Raw genomic sequence first — 18,053 nt, forward strand, 5'->3', positions numbered from 1 at the left:
GCCTGGGTGGCTCAGTTGGTTAAGCGACTGCCTTCAGCTCAGGTCATGATCCCAGGGTCCTGGGATCGAGTCCCGCATCGGGCTCCCTGCTCTGCGGGGAGCCTGCTTCTCCCTCTCCCACTCCCCCTGCTTGTGTTCCCTCTCTCGCTGTGTCTCTCTCTGTCAAATAAATAAATAAAATCTTTAAAAAAAAAAGAATGACTGATCTGGAGGGAGCCAGCTGCCACAAAACAAGTCCAAGTATACTGAGCCTGCCATGTTGGGATGAAGCTCAAGCTAGCCAAGCGGTGAGGCTGTGGGGAGAGAGGGCAGGGGCGGCCAGGCCCCAACTGTTCCAACCAGCTGGGCCCAGGCTCCAGATGCATGTGTGAAGACACCCCATGGGCCTTCTAGGCCCACCTGTAACCTGTCTATCACATACAGCCTCAGACATATGTCACTCCGGACATATAGCTTCAAGCAAGGCATCCCAGCCATCTGAGTCACATAGCTGAGGGCCCCGGTCCTTCCTCTGTCATATGAGACATCAGATAAGTAAACACCATAGACCCCAGCCATGGCTGGGCCATGCCTAACTCGGGGAGCTGAATCTGGACAAGGCACATGTCAACTTCTGAAAACCTCTTCTCACGGTCCCTTCCTGGTTCAGTCTGCGCTCCATCACCATAACAACCAACATCCCGTGACAACCAGCAGGGGCATGATCGGAAAAGAGACTCGACCTTGGAAATACAACCTTTGTTTTCGTCTCAGGGGTATGTGTCCCTGGAAGTCTCATCTAATTATTTATTTATTTTTCTTATGAGCTCTTAGATCTCTCAGAGCCCCCGTCATTCCATGAGTCCTGGAAGGGTCCCAGTGGACCCGGATGTTACCCAAAATGTTGGTTCCAGTAGCAGTAATAGATGAAATGTCAAAATTACATAAATCCCACAAGTTGGCTAAAAGAAGCTGTGGAGAAGGAGTTTTAGAAAACGCGGGAGTACCAGTTGGCTGTCTTTAATTGTGGTTATCTGTGTTCATCCTGTGAACTGAGAAAAGAAGAAAGATTGAACCAGGAGAGCATACTCGGGCTCCTCATTGCTTTATCAGGTGGTCCAGGTGAGGTCCAGATTTACTATTGGATCCCCTTTAAACCTTCTCCGCTACCCCTGCGAATCTCTACCCTGGCCTCCTATTGGCATCGTCTTGGAAGTTCTGTTAAAAAACACCAATCAAATGAGAATCTCTGGGGATGGTGCTCAGAATAAATATTTTCAGATTCCCCCCAGGATTTTATTGTGCGTGGCCAACATGGAGAACTCTGCACCCTGAGATTGGGGTAGGCATCCCTCTAGAGCAAATTTCACACAGATCCCCATCAGCCCTCTAAGGTGGACCGCTGGCTGCACATGGCCCTGCCCCCCTGTCTGTAACTATCACACCAGGGGTGGACATCAGGCTGCAACTGGGCCACATGGATTCTCTCCCCCAGGAACATGGAATCTAGACTTGCAGACAGCCACTAGGCAGAGGCTGAGGGAGTGGCCACCTTCTGCCAGCCATGAGCATGGAGGAAAAGAAAAAGCTGGGCTGCTGAAAAAGGAAAGAGACCAGTACATGGGAAGAAGAAGCAGGACACAACCAGGAAGAGAGTTCTGCTGGGTCCTCATGCCTTCAGTTCCTGGTTCCAGACCCTTGAGAAGCCTCGTGGCGCTTGGGCCCAGGCAACTTCCTGGGACCCTCCAGCATTCATGGCCCTCTTTGGGTGGAAAGTGATAGAACTCAAACCAATTTAAAATATGGACATTACAGATTTACATACCGGTAAGTACAGAGAAGGAGGTGACCTCAGGTGGGACTGAAACCAGAGAGGAAACAGTGTCACCTCTCCATCACTGGCTCATCTGCCATCCCTACAATATCTGTATTTGTATGGGGGCTTCATGCTCTTTTCCTCCAGGCTTCCCCTACATGATTAGAAATAGGCTGCAAGCAGCAACTCCCCATCACTTTAGCTCCAGGACCCCAGAGGCAAACCGCTTCTCCAGCTCTACATTAGAAAGTCCCAGGGAACATCTTTAGGCCAGAATCAAAGACGTGGTTGCCCACCACCAATCAAAATCCCTTAACTGGGTATGGCCATAAAAGGAGAACAGGAGGGACCTCCATGGTGATGGAGCTATTCTGTATCTGGACTCAATCAGTGCCAATATCCTGGTCGTGATATTGTCCTACTTTTGCAGGATGTTGCTATTGAGGGAAACTGGGTAGAAGATACAAGGGATCTCTCTGTATTATTTCTTAAAACTGAATGTGAATCTAAAATAACCTTCCCGACAGTTTTTAATTTAGAAAAAAAAAAAGCAGTAAACAAAATCTTGACTAAAGATGACCCTGTCACCCAAATTCAATGTGGCCACGGGTTGGCTTCTTGATGGAATCCAGTGGAAACCCATCATAGGCCACAGAATACCACCAATTAGTCATTCAGCCAACATCTTCAGAAAAGCCAGAGCCGTCTTCTCCTAAATATTTTTTTTTAATGACAAAAAATGAAATCCTGACAGGATACTTGGACAGCAGCATCATTCACATCCACACAGTGATAATTAGAGGGAAAAGTTCAAGAATGTCCCGAAGGCTACAGTTCACATACCATAAAACATGCCAGAATGTGATAATCAGCTCAGAAATAGCACTAATTCTTCATATGTTTCTGAGCACATCAAATATTAAAAATACAATTAGGCACTGTGTAAGTGCCTAAAAGTTTTGGCATTGACTTTTCTTTTAACTGGGTCAAAGAACCAACAAATAGAAGGAAGTTAAATGTTAGTCATGAAGGATCAATTTGTCCTTCTTAAATGGGGGGTGGGGATGGGGGGAGCAGGGGTAAGTGACAATTTAGTGGCATGGAAAGACTTTGAAACCAGAGCCCTGGATGCAAACCTCAACTCTCCCCTGGGCAAGAAATTCTATGAATTTCACCCACAAAATAGACATAACAATAGTGACCTCTATCATAGGTCTACTGTGTGCATATAAAGCAGTTAATATATGCAAAGCACCTGGCACACAGTAGGTCTTCAGTGGATGTTAGTTTGTACTGGAAAGCAGTACAAAAAGGCTTTTGATGTGATGAATGTGTTTTTTGAGAACATAAAAGCTGGATTGCACTCCCCCATTTAATTAGGAAAAAAAAGTAAAATGTTCTTGTGGCAGATATTCAAGTATATGACATAAAATATTATGATGGCATCTTGGTCTTCTCCTCTTGAAAAGGAATGGAAAAGAATGTGTCAGAAAAATTAAGAGACTATAAATCCTTCCAAATCTGTGCATAGCCACACAATTGGCCAGTAGAAAGGTTCTTAAATTAACATCCTCTTAAGAAATTAAATGGTTGATGGATGATGCAGATATCTTTGTAACTGACTTATTTACAGAGGGAGATAAGACTTCTACATAGTTTTCTTGTCCCCAAAATTTATTTGACACAATGCAACTGAAGCCGTAACACTCCCATTTCATGGAAGCTGAATTGCTGTCTCTCTACCCCAAACTAGTAAAGGAAGAAAAAAAAAAGAGGGAAGGAAAAGGGAGATGTCATCCACAACCAATTTTTAACTCTTTGTCAATTTATGCTATAAGAAATATAATAAAGCAGCAGGAAAGAAATCACTTGATGCAATATCCATTCTCCCCTTCTTCCTTGCTAAGGAGAGCCCTCTCTTTGATCACATTGGCCACCTGCCTGGTTTAAAACTACATTTCCCAGCCTCCCTTGAGGATAGAATGACCATGTGACACAGGCCAACCAGTAAGAAGGAAGCAGAATTTAATAGATGCATATGTTAGTTATCTATTGCTGCATAACAAAGTACTTTCAAAACCTAGCAGCTTGAAATAACAAATAGTCATTATCTCACAGTTTCTGTGGGTCAGGAATCTGGGACCAGCTTAGCGGGGTGGTTGAGGCTCAGAGTGTCTTATAAGATTTCAGTTCAAGATGTCAGCCAGGGTTATAACCATCTGAAGGCTCCACCAGGAAACCATGTGCTTCCCAGATGAATCACATGGTTGTTGGCAGGACTGGAGACCTCACTGCTGACTAGAGAAGTCATTTCCTCACCTCTGCAAAGGGGCTCTGCATAGGATATCTGTGTGTTCTTCACAATATGGTGGCTGGTTTTCCCCAGAGCAAACGATGAAGAAGGGGAGGAGAGTCGTATGTGTCCTGGGGCTAGAAATTATCCTACCCACTTCACAGATGAAGAAGCTGAGGTCCAGAGATGTTAAGTGACTCACCTAACAATAAATGGTAGAACCTGGATTCTACCTCAGGTCTATCTGACTGCAGCGTCAGTGTTCTTTCTACTACACCAAGCAGTTGGTTTGGGATTGAAACAAGCATTTATCAGTGATCATAATAATCACCATTTATTGAGCCTTCATTCTGTATCTAACAGTTTACTGTATCATTGTTTCATTTAATCCTAACCATGACCCTTTGAAGTGGACACTATTTTACCAGTGGGTGGACAGAGGCTCAGACAGGTTAAGTGGATCACCCAAATTCTCACAGCTTTGTGGTAGTGGAGCTGGGACTCCATCCAGGCCCTTGGATGCTCATGGACCGTGGCTCACGTGGCCCTTGTACTGGTGTGTGGGATGCGGCAGCCAGAGAGGGACGGGAGGAGGTGAATGGCAAGCTGCATCGTAATGGGCTCTTTCTTTGTGGTGATGACCTGTCTACTAAGGACCAAACAAGAGATCAAGGTGCCCAGTTCAGCCCCAGTGAGAAATCACTGAGACCAAATCTTAGGAGTTGATTTATATAAGGTAGGAAAAGAATTTGGCTATAAAGAGCTTCCCCCCTCTCCCCAGTCTAGGGTGCTCTGAGACTTGCCCTGGAGTCGACTTTCCATTTCTAAGCAAGAGCCAGAAATAGACCACTGAAGACACCAAGGAGACCCGGACGTGCCTACAGCCCTTCGGAAAGGCTCTGGGAAGTCAGCACCTTACCAGACACAGGTCTCTGACTTTATTTTTTCTCCAAGCCCACCCATCTTCCCGTGATTTACTGAGGGCCTGTTGGGAAGAATTCCCCTTCGTGTGTGAATTGCAATCCATTACAGAAGGCTGGGGCAGGTGCAGATGGAGCTATAGCATAGCCAGGGATGCACTCTGGAAGCACGGCCAGACGATCCCATTCTCACCCCTGAAGACAAAGGCCACGCTTAGTGCAGCTGCAGGGGCATCTCTATGTCTTCCCTGACTTAGAGCCTCTCTTTTCACTGTTTCTGTCTTGCCTTGGATATTTCCCTGCCCGTTCAAAAAAGCACAAGACCTACTATCTCGTGTGTGTGTGAGTTGTGTAAGGGTGCATATATGTGTATGTGTGTATATGTGTGGCTTTGTACTGCCCAAATTACCCTGCGACTCTCTGAAAGCCACAGTTTCCAGTGCCAAAGTATCAGGGCTGTGATACACTCGGCCGGGGTTACTAACCATGCCAAGTGTGGGGAGGGAACCATGCAGGGCCAGACGAGACGTCTGTCTGGTTGCTGATCTCCATGGTGCAAATCCTCCGGTGACTTTTTGAAGCCACCTGACTTGGATATTCCCCAAGCACCGATTGCGTGCCTGGCCCTAAGCCAGAGGCAAAGCAGCACCCAGAAGACAAGAGGATGTGGTGTCCATCCTCAAGGAGCTCAGTTATGTAGCCGTGGAAGGATTATTCACATTCTTACAGACAACAAGGGGTGGGACATTTAAGGGGGCGGAGCCTGAGCAGTAGCGTCGGCCAATGGCCAAGGTGTAAACGCTCCCATGCAGCGTCTGAAGCTACTCATCCCCAGTGATGGCGTTGGGAAGACGGGTGTGTTCTAGATCACCAGTGTTTTCCAGGCTTGTGAGCAACATAGGCAGCAGACAAGCAAGCAGGTGAAGAAATCGCATTAAGTTAAATAATACCCAGCCAGTCCTGTGAAGTTGCTAAGCAGGGAGCTCTGACAGAGAGATAGGGACATCCCATTTAAGCTGCTAGCTCTGCATATCACTCTACTTTCCAAAGAGGCCATAATGGAATTTTTCAATCCAAATTATGCTCTGATATTTATCACAGAGACTTATTGGCTCTGACAGATCTTTCTTCTCTCCTCACCGCTTTAGGGTCACCTCCCTAGAAGGGCTGCTGCTGTCACCCGCAGGCTCTGTCCTGAAGAGAGCCGGTCAGTTCTCCCCAGGACTTGCCGCCGATGGCGGTTAAATCAATCACACCCTCCTGCTTTGCCCCCTCCTCCTTCTCACCAGTAATGTCGTCCTCCCTGGTGGCCTGTGACATGGGACTCACAATGAATCAAATCAATAGTGTCATTGATTAGGCTGACGTTGATCCAAGAGGAGCCGGTTTTTCTTCCTTCCACTTTGAACAGGTATTCTGGAGCTCTTGGGTCCCAGAGAGATGCCTTCTGTTATTTAATTTCATTTATTCACGAGCATTGGGAAATGTCCCCATAGGCCTTATTCTGTACGGATTAGTCCAAAACGAAGACTCAGAGAAATAGTGGAAACGTTGGGGTCCCTTTTCTTCTGTTGTGAGGGTCAGTGGTGTAAATGGTTATTCATATGGATGCTGGTACCATATTATCCGGGTTTCCATTCTGCTTCCTCTCCAAGGAAAATACATGTGCCATGGGGTGAATTGTGTCTCCCCCCAAAAATATGTTAAAGCCCTAATCCCCTGTACCTGTGAAGGTTCCAGCCCTTGCTCGCTGCAGGAATGTGAATAATCTTTTCCCAACTGCATGCCTTTGTTTTCCCCATCTATAAAATGGGGGTAAGAAAAGCCACCTCATGGGTCTTGTCGTGAAGATTAGATGAGCATATACATGCGGAGTCCTTAAAAGAACACTGGACATACTTAGCATGGTCACTACTTTCCCATTCTTGTGTTTGATTTCCTGAAGTGCCAAGCCTGGAGCTAGGACCTTTGCCTATATGATCTCACTTAAAAGTTTGATATTTTGGGGCGCCTGGGTGGCTCAGTTGGTTAAGCGACTGCCTTCGGCTCAGGTCATGATCCTGGAGTCCCTGGATCGAGTCCCGCATCGGGCTCCCTGCTCGGCCAGGGAGTCTGCTTCTCCCTCCGACCCTCCCCCCTTTCATGCTCTCTCTCTCAGTCTCTCTCTCTCAAATAAATAAATAAAATCTTTAAAAAAAAAAGTTTGATATTTTGTTCATCGTAGATGTTTCTGCATTAATTTTGATTTGTTAAAATATTGCATTAAAACAGTATTTATCGTGATTGCTGTGTTTGGGGGCACCCCCGTAAGTTTTGTACCCCAGGCAAGTGCCTCACTCACCTCACCCTCGACTCAGCCCTGGGAGGTGCACGGTGAAGAGTGGGCCCTTTGGTGCCTCTCCATCCCTCTCCCTGCCTGCCGTCTGCTGTACGGTTGGAATTTTATGAATCACACCGAGTTCTGGTATGAAAATAGAATCGATAGTGAAATAGAGAGGGCAAAAAACATCCGTCCTTGGGTCCCTGCTCCCAATTTACTGCTAGGCGCTTCAAGATAAGGTGGCCTCGAAGAGAGAACCCCTGCCTACTGGCTCTCCTTTACACAGACAGACCTGCCCGGGGTTGGGACAGGGCCAGCACACAGCCCTCCCCACATCCGGGTGTGTGTGCAAGAGACTTACATGTCTCTTTTCCCCTCTCAGGTCTGGATGGCGCATGGGGCCCGTGGTCATGGCCTGTTGGAATATCAGACTTCTTAGGACAAAAAGACACAGTGGAAGCCAACAGTGGCGGCTTATTCATTCCTTAGTTCCTCGTCTGCTCCTCCATAGAATGAAGGCTCTGTAAGTAGAGGGACTTGGTCTGTTCTGTTCACTCTGTTCTGTAACCTCAGCCTCCATGTGGCTGTCTAGCAGGTGGCCTAGAGCAGAAGCTCGCCTACTTCCTGAGCCAACGTTGAATGAATCTGTTCAGGGATAAACAGAATTAGACAAGGGTTAGATCATACAAGGCCATGTAGCTGGAGGGTCCGGATGTGCCCTCATCTTCCCCGCCACACACATCTCCCACCAGTCTCGTCGTAGGAGCTTCTGTGGGGAAGGGCACGGAACGGTGGGGGAGAAGCCGGGAAATGATTGAATTTGGAAACATACAGTCTTTGGAAAAGCCTGTCTCTCTGGTTTAGTCTGGAACCCAACTTTGATTCCCCGGATGGGAGGGCTGTCGTGCAAGCATCAAAACCTCCTAAAACACTGACATCGAATTATCTGCCTTCATTTTTGAGACTCCAAGATCTCGGGACCAGAGCCAAAGTGACTGCAACCCCAGGTGGGTGTGACAGGTGATTTTGCCCATCTGCAAAAGGGATGAGCCTGAGCATAGGTCTCTGTGTACATAAGTATGCCAATCACAGCCTCAGCCTATAACCACTCCCCACCCCCGTACCTGTGATGGGACCTTGTCTGGAAATAGGGTTGCTGCAGATGGAATCAGGTGAAGATGAGATCATTAGGGAGAACCTTGATCCAGCACTGGTGTCCTTTTAAGAAAAGGGACGTCTGGACGCAGATGCAAACACATAAGGATAAATAAAGCCACTTGGGGACAGAGGTGGAGACTGGAGTGAGTGATGTGTCTACAAGCTAAGGAACACCCAGGATTTCCAGCGGTACCAGAAGCTAAGCGAGAAGCATGGAACAGAGTCCCCCCTAGAGGCTTCAGAGAAAGCAGGGCCCTACCAGCCCCCGTCTTTCAGGCTTCCAACCTACAGGGCTGTGACAGAAAAAATTTCTGTTGTTTTAAGCCCCCCACCTCTGGTCATTTGTTACAGCAGCTGAGAGAAACTCATACGTTATGTTGTTAAGATGATCTCATCGTTAGGGTTGGCATGTGCAACACAGCATTTCTGCTCCAAATGACCCACACAAATACCAGGGCACACATATTCACATCTCTGACCAACCCCCAACCCCGCAACCTTGAGAAATAAATTCCTGATGCCAAATGCTCATTTTACCTTTTAACCTGCACAAAGCTATTTTTATCCCAACCTCCAGCCTGGGTTTTGTTGAGCTTCGATTAACAAGGTAGCTGAGCATTTCTGGGAGGTCTCGACAGCACTGCATAATTAGTCTCCTGTGTTTGCTGGAAGGCAGCATTACACAGAGACGGATTCTCGCTCCGAACTGGCTCCGGTCTGGTGTTCCTCACCGTGGGGTCCGGGGACCCCTTAGCTCAGCAGCCTCCGGGGTGCCCGCTCAAAGCAGAGACCCCTGTGTGGATCCCCTGAGCCTGTGTCTAAGGGGAGAGTTCGGGCCACTGCATTTTCAGTGGATTGTGTGGGAGATTCTGGTGCTCGGAGCATTAACCCCTGATGCACTCCACAGACCTGGATAAATTGGGGATGGGGCCCTGATGGAAAAGAATTGGAACACCAGGGAGGATGTGAGGGCCAACGTGAGGCCCTGGAGGAGAGACAGCATTGGGCGCATTTGGGGGCCAGCAAGGAGCACAGTGTGGCTGGCGGGGAGTAAGGGGAGGAGAGGGGGCAGCAGGTGGGCTCAAGAGGTGGACAGAGGTCAGAGATCGCCCTGGACGAGGCTGGCTTGGCGGTTTCAGAGAGGCGGCAGAATGGACGGGCTCAGGATGGGTCTGGAGTTGACAGGATGACAGGGCTCCCAGATTGAACGTGGGAGGATGGTGAAGGGAATAGGAAGCAATTATAGCTCCTAGACACTGACAGGATATTGGATGATATTAAAGAATTACTAATTCCTTAGCTGTGATAATAGTATTGTGGGTACATTCTTAATTGTCCTTACCTTTTAGAGATCCATCTTGAAAGCTTTATCAATTAAAGGATATAATTCTGGGATTAACTCCAAAATAACATGGGAGGGAAAGCCTTTCAGGGGCTGGATGGGAATGAAACAAGATTGGCCCTCCGTTGATCGTTGTTGGAGCTGGGTGATGCTCACTCCATCGTTGTGTATGTTTTGAAGTCTCCACGATAAATGTTAGAGGAGGCACCCTTCCCAGGATGGGGAAGGCAGTGTCCCTGTGATGTAGTATCAAGAAGTAATTGTTGTTTTCTTGTTAATACCCTGATGGCATGGTGGTAACTTCTTCATCTCCTACCCACTCCCTGGACAGACACCAGGCACAGCAAGTCAGAGGGGTTGGGCTCCACGTGCTCTCCGGATGGAGGGAAGACTCTCCACAGCGGGCAGGAGTGTGGGACATACTGTCCACTCTGTGACCAACTTGAGACCTACCTGATTTTACATTGAACCTTGAAAGTCAGAAACAGTTCCCTAGGGGCGCCTGGGTGGCTCAGTTGGTTAAGCAGCTGCCTTCAACTCAGGTCATGATCCCAGGGTCCTGGGATCGAGCCCCACGTCGGACTCCCTGCTCAGCGGGAAGCCTGCTTCTCTCTCTCCCTCTGACTGCCACTCTGCCTACTTGTGCTCTCTATCTCTCTGTCAAATAAATAAAAACATTAAAAAAAAAAAAAGAAGAAAGAAAGAAACAGTTCCCTAGAGGGTGGTGCTTCTCAACAGGGGGTGGTTTCGGCCACGTCTGAACACCTGGAGATGGGGTGGACGCATTTCTGATTGTCAGCCTGGGGGCAGAGGTGCTCCGGGCATCGAACAGGTGAGCCCAGGGACGCCGTTCACCCTCCTGCAGAGCACAGGGTGGCCCCACAACCGGGAATGATCCAGCCCCAGATGGCAGCAATGCCGAGATTGAGAACCCCTGATCCAGAGGCTGCTGGATCTTGGAAGGATGAACACAAGTCTTCAGAGTCAGGTAAACCTGACAGCAAGAGGAGACTCTTTTAAAAATAAGTACATCGAGCTTCAGAGAGGCTGAAACAATGGCCCCAAATCATGCCGGTCTCCCCTCCCTGCTTTGTTTTTCTCTTTGTGCATACTATGTAAGTTCCTTGTTTATTTTATATGCTGCACACACATACATGCTCCCTGCACTAGAATTTAAGCCCTATGAGGTCAAGGATTTTATCCATTTTGCTCACTGCTGTGTCTCTAACACCTTGTACGGTGCCTGGCACATAGAAGGAGCTCATGAATATTTGTTGAATATTGGCATCCCACTGACAGTCCAGATCATCACGATGGCCCATCCAACCCTACATGTCACGGCCCCCCACCCTCTCCTCCCACCTCATCCTCCAGCACTGCTCAGCCCTCTCTATGCTCCACAGTCACAGGTCCCTCGCTGCTCCTCAAACACGCCAAGAACACTCTGACCTCAGGACCTTTGCACTAGCTGCCTGAACATTCTCTTCCCCCACCATCCTCATGGCTTATTCATTCCCCTCATTCAGGCTTCTAGTCAAAGTCACCTTGTCAGAGCAGGCTTCCCTGACCTCCCTATCTAAATAGTGCCCCCACCCCACCCCTACTCCCTTCTTTCCAGTTTTATGTTCCATAAACATTCTCTACCAGAGATACTAAAGTAATGAGCTTGTAGAAGTTCTCATAATAAAGTGCAAGATGCTAAGCCTCCAAAACATCCCAGATGGGGCCTCTCCCTTTGTTATCACTTCCATAAATGACATCTGAAAACAGAGCATCTGAACCTTGCTGTACCAGGAGACTGGGTACGGTTTGACCATGCCATTTGACAGATGAAGTCATCGTAGTCACATGCAAAGGGTCCAGCGCCCTCTTGACTGCTTCTGCAGGATTGCCCAAGAGCCTCTGACAGCCACAATTCAGCCTTAGTCATGTTGGAATATGAGAACAAAGTTGCCAGATGTTTGGGGTTTTTTTTCCTTTTAAAGAAGTTGCAAGGCTGGATTTTTATGTAAAGTTCCTAATTTTTAACACCAAGCCTACACCCTGCATGGCAACAATCAGCTGTAGCTAAGAGCTGCTGCTCATTATGAAAAGGGCAGGAATTCTTCAGGTCACTGCAAGCCTCACCCAGAATGTTTTGCTCATTTATTTTACCTGCTTGGCCTCTGACAGTATCTGACTTTTCAACTCCTGATTTAAGGACCTTAGTCAATGCAGTATAATGTGGCTGCCACCAAAAAACTAAACATAAAAACATTTGAAAGACTTATGTTATCTTTGGTTGCATCAATAGAGGTATATTGTCCAGGGAAAAGGAGGATATATTCCATATCTTGTCCCCACTGTGAGGTCTTACACCTGGAGTCAAGGCCACCATTTCGAAAAAGATAAAGACTATTGGAATTTTTTTTGTAGAAGACCAGGCAGAAAAGTTGAGGAATTATGTTTATTCTTTTACCCACCTCCCCCCCCCAAAAAAAGACTTGTCAGGGATATAAATACTGTCTTCATATGCCTGAATGGCACTAATGGAAGAGAAACAAGATTTATTTTGTGGCTCTACCATGAAGCACAATTAGACCCAGTAGATGGGAGGTACAGAGAGATAAATAACCCCCAGCATCTAAAAACTGAATTTTCTCGGGCGCCTGGGTGGCTCAGTTGGTTAAGCGACTGCCTTCGGCTCAGGTCATGATCCTGGAGTCCTGGGATCGAGTCCCACATCAGGCTCCCTGCTCGGCAGGGAGTCTGCTTCTCCCTCTGACCCTCCTCCCTCTCATGCTCTCTGTCTCTCATTCTCTCTCTCACAAATAAATTAAAAAAAAATCTTAAAAATAAAAATTTTAAAAACTGAATTTTCTCATTGTCAGCTCCAAACTGGAATGGCATGAGAGGGAGTGACTTCCCTGTCACTGGCAGTAATCAAACTGAGGCTGGATGCCATTTCATGGGTCTATTGTAGAGGTGACTCAGGCCTCAGAAATAAAGTTTGGAGGGGGGAAGAAAGGAAAGAACAGAAGAGAAGGACAAGATGGATGGATTTACTGAGTGCCCACTGTGTGCTCATTGTCTGTTGGCGAGGAGAGGTAATGAAAAATACTCAGCTGATGTAATGTATGGGGATTAACATAAGAATAAAAAAAAAAATACTCAGCAATTGAGTGTTAACTAAGAGTCTACGGCATAACAAGAGGTCCACAAGATTCACAGGCAGAAAATTGCATCTTGCTGAGACTCCTAAGCAACTCACTCCCTCCCCAGTGGGGACTTTGACCTCAGATCTTGAATTATAGAAAGGAGAAGGGCCGCTGGGATTGGTCTCCTGCAAAGGTTTCACCACCCGCCAAGCCGTTGTCAGAATAACTGCCAATGGGATCCTTGAAGAATGAGTATCAGACCCCACTCCCTGCTCTCGTTCTTCCTAAAACACTCGGGATTAAAGCCAAACTCATTAATCTGTGACATGTCTCCTGCCATCGCACCAACTTCCTCCTGAGCCCCTCTCCACCAGGCCACTGCTGGCTTCAGTGGCCTCCATCTGAGTTTTGGATTCCCCGAAAGCAGACCCTCAGACAAGGATTTGGGCAGGAGTAGTTTACTCGGGAAGTGATCCCAGGAGACAAAGTGAAGGAGAAGGGAGACGAGCCAGCAGAGGATGCAATGATGAGCAGGCTCCCCTCTGGGGAGTGGTAGCTGGGTCCTGCTGGAGACCATGACCATGACTGTGGGCTGGGCCTCAGAGTCGTCCCACCAGGGCATGAAGAATCTGGAATATTGATCCACTGTATTCATTTCCCAGGGCTGCCAACAAAGTACCACTAACAGGATGGCTTAAAGCAACAGATATTCTCTCTCAGCTCTGGAGGCTGGAAGTCAAGGAGTCAGCAGGGCCATGCTCCCTCTGGAGGCTCTGGGAGGGCAGGGACGGGGGGGGGGGGTCACTCCTGACCTCTTCCAGGGTCTGGTGGTTGCTGAAAATTCTGGGTGTTCCTGGGCATGCAGCCACACTGCTCCCGTCTCTCTCTCTGACACGTGGTGTTTCCCCCCACCCAGCCCCGTGCATCCCTCTGTGTCTTCACACACCCTCCTCCAAACACCAGACATCACAATTAGGGTCCACCCTCATCCAAGTGACTTCATCTGAATTAATTATATCTACAAGACCTGTAGCCAAATGAGGTCACACTCTGAGGCTCCAAAGAGCCACAAATTTGCGAGGACACTATTCAACCCTGCATACCTCCACCAACTCCCTCTGCCTCTCATCCAGGCAGCCTTGTACAGTGCACGAGCCCAACGGCTGTCCTGCGCACTCACCCACTCGCTCTAGCCACACTGGCCTCCTCAACTCAGTGACATCCCCTTGCACATGCTGTTCCCTCTGCATGCGACACGGTTCCTCCCAATATCTACATGGCTAATCTCTGTGGTTTCAGATCTGTAGTAGGCTCCTTTCAGATACAAGGAATAGAAACCCAACTCAAACTAGCTTAGCCCCCAAAAATAGGAAACTCATTGGTTCTTGTATCTAAGAAGTCAGGCTCTAGGCAAGGCTGGATTTGGGGGTTTGAAACATGCCCTTGGTGTTCAGTCTTTGTCTCTTCAACATGTGGGTCCAGGAGGGTTGTCAGAAGCCCCAGTCTCACATGGTTACGGCAGAACCACAGTGGAAAGACAGCATCCTCCCCATTGGCTCTGGAGGAAGAAGAGCCTAGAATGGATTTTGATTTCTCTCAGACCATGTGCCTCTGCCTAGACCATCACCATGGCCAGAGGATTACAGTATTCTGACTGACCAAGTCTGGGTCACATTCCTACACCTGAGAGAAGGAGACAACCATACCCAATCCACGTGGAATGAAGGAGTCTCCCCAAAAGAAGCTCTATTACCAAAGAAAGGGAGAAGGTCCAAGCAAAAATAGCAGGTGTCAACTAAAAAGTCCAATCCTATGGTATTTCTTCAGAGAGCTCTTCCCTGACCTCCATTCTTACCCCAAATCAGCCCTGTGTTAGTCCCATGGATCCACTTCTTTTCCCTCATAGCAACTGTAACTTGTTTTATTATGCTCATATTTCTTTAACATCTGCGTTACCCACTGGGCTCTGAGCTCCCTGAAGACAGAGGTGATGCCTTCATGTCTGGAGCCCACACCTATCAGCGCATGCCTTGACCACAGTAGATGCTCAATCATTGCACGGCTTTTATAAAGGAACTCAGTGATTATTCGCTCCAGGGACTCATGGAGCTGGGTCTCCTGAGACCCAGCCCAGCCCAGTGCACAGTAGAAACAGTCACCCCGCTCACGGCTGTGGTCAGCGGTGCTGGAGTGATGCCAGACCCCAGCGTGGCATGCATGGCTCACGTCCCACCTTTGGACTGTCCCCCATGAGCTTTGACCTCCGGCGTTTGCCTGTGTCTTGCTGGTACTCAGTCTGAATCAGTCCAGCCTAGCACAAACACCGGAGTGTTTAGCAGCTGCAAGAGCCAGGTTCAAATCACAATTCTACTACTTAACGCTTCTAATGGTTGCAGGCAAGATTCTTAAATGCAATGAGAGGGGCGCCTGGGTGGCTCAGTCGTTAAGCGTCTGCCTTCAGCTCAGGTCATGATCGCAGGGTCCTGGGATCGAGCCCCGCATCGGGCTCCCTGCTCTGCGGGAGGCCTGCTTCTCCCTCTCCCTCTCCCTCTCCCTCTGCTTGTGTTCCTTCTCTCTCTGTCTCTCTATCAAATAAATAAAAATTTAAAAATCTTTAAAAAAAATGCAATGAGAATCCATTTCCACACTGATTTTTTTAACTGTTTTCTCTACCTTTACCTTTCATTATGATGCCGTATTTTATGAATCCTTATAAAGTCTTCCAGAAACCTTCCCGGAACATGGTGGGGTATAAATAAAATGTATCTGCAAAACAGAGATAATATTTACCATGCAGTCCTGCTGGGGGAATTAGAGATAATGTAGGCAATGCACCTGGCAGATGCTATGGCCATTATTATTATTTTTGGTGAGGCTGAGTCTCAACAAATACCTTCTCAGACATCAAGCAGGAAACCAATTTCCTTGAAAATAAATGTCAGAGATATGAAAGGGCTGATCCAAAAATAAATACAAAATCTCTAATCGGGACAAAACCCAAGGGAATGGTTCACTCCTGGAATGGGTCCTATGCTGACCCAGTGGACACCCCCTGGATGGTTGGGAAGGTCAAGGTGAAATGTAGCAGACAGGCCAAAGACACCGCTGGGCTGGAGGTGAATGAGGTGACAGGAGGCACAGACTTTGCCAGGTGATCACACAGAGAAGTTGGGAACAAAACAGCTCAGCAGTGAGCACAGAACATGGTGGGGAGTGTGCCCACAGAGCCAAAAAGCAGAAAACAAACCAGATTTTTGCTTGAGAGAGTTTGAAATGACAAAAGAAATTGGAGCTGCAGACTGATCCAGCTCTGGGTATATTCAAACTTATAATTAATAAACAAATAAAGATCATGACACCTATTCCACCCCCCCCAAAAAAAAGTAGGTGGGGAGGAGAGCACAATGAAAGGTATTCTTTTTTTTTTTTAAAGATTTTATTTATTTATTTGAGAGAGAGAGAATGAGAGAGAGTACATGAGAGTGGGGAGGGTCAGAGGGAGAAGCAGACTCCCTGCCGAGCAGGGAGCCCGATGCGAGACTCGATCCCAGGACTCCAGGATCATGACCTGAGCCGAAGGCAGTCGCTTAACCAACTGAGCCACCCAGGCACCGGAAATGGAACTCTTTTAAAAATATTAATTTCAAGAAAAATCAACCAAGGGAACAGAAGATGAGTTCTCTGCGATCCCCACGAAATGATGGAGATAAGAGATATCTTAAAATTTTAAATAAGGAAAAGTTCAAAGAAAAGTCTATGTAACCATGAAAGGGGACCAAGTGAAGGATTGGGAAGAATCTAGGGGAGAATGGGAAACAAAATATCACAGTGGTAAAAGTCACTTTAGAAAAAAAACAATTAAGACAATGTGACTAGAAACAAAGTCAGGATGTAAATGAGAGTTTTGATGGGACTCAGAGGAAACATGCCCACATTTTCATAGCTGTACATGGGCAAGCGTGGGGTCAAGGCTGGCCGGAGCAGGAACCAGCCCACCACTCACTGGGCGTTGTCAAAGTGAGGAGTGTGGTACAGGATGCTGGAGACCAGACTGTTCTCAAGTCACAAGTATAACCGTAAAATGACAGAGTTATAGCTATGAAGCCAACAAAGGAAATAAAGTCAAATCATAAAGTGTACCCCAAGTAAGGCAGAAAAAAGAGAAAAAGGAAACAGCCCCTAGGTGAGATAAGTAGAAAATAAATAGCGAGAAGGTAGATAAGACCTGGAGTGTCAATAATCACATTAATGTAAATAGTCTAAACAGCCCAGTTAAACGGCAGAGATAATCAGATTGGATTAAAAAAAAAAAAAGCAACACTTGACTATATGCTGCCTACAAGAATGAAACGACAAATATAAAGATAAAAGAACTGGAAAAGATAGATCATGCTAACACCAAAGAGAGTTGGAATATCACACAATGTAGATTTCAGAGCAAAGCCCATTACCCAGGAGAAAGATGGTCATTCCAGGAAGATGGAAGGGTCGATTCGTCAAGAGGACATAACAATACTGAGCTTTCATCACCAAAAACGGAGCTCAAAATATATGAAGCAAATCTGATAGAATTATAAGAAGGAATAGACAAATCTATAATTAGAGTCAGAGGTCCTCACATTAATTAATGTGACAAGTAGACAGGAAATTACAAAGGTATTAGAGGATTTGAACAGTGCCATCAGCCAACTTGACTTAATGATATTTATGGAAAAATTGGGTAGCCATACGCAATACCTTTTCTCCGAATCTGACTGAGATGTGTTCCAATTCCCGCCGCACCAGTGACTCACAGTCCTTAACCTCTCGGTCCCTCCCTGTTCTCATCTGTAAGACAGAGGTAACACAAACACCTAATCCTTTGGGTGGAGGCAGAGTTTAATAGGATAGTGCATGTGAGGTACTAAGCCCAGCACCCTAGTCATAAACAGCTTACTGGCCAGTGGAATCCTAGCTGAAAACGATCCCAAAATTCCACGAAGCTCACAGCCCACAATGGGAGACATCATCAAATCGCATGGGAACTTTAAGACTGGACCTGTGTATGGGCAGCATAGTGAAAAAAAAAATAGTCACCAGAGACCAATT

The sequence above is a fragment of the Leptonychotes weddellii genome, chromosome 5 (genome assembly GCF_054177405.1).
Source record: "Leptonychotes weddellii isolate Sample4059 chromosome 5, ASM5417740v2, whole genome shotgun sequence".
Lineage (NCBI taxonomy): Eukaryota > Metazoa > Chordata > Mammalia > Carnivora > Phocidae > Leptonychotes > Leptonychotes weddellii.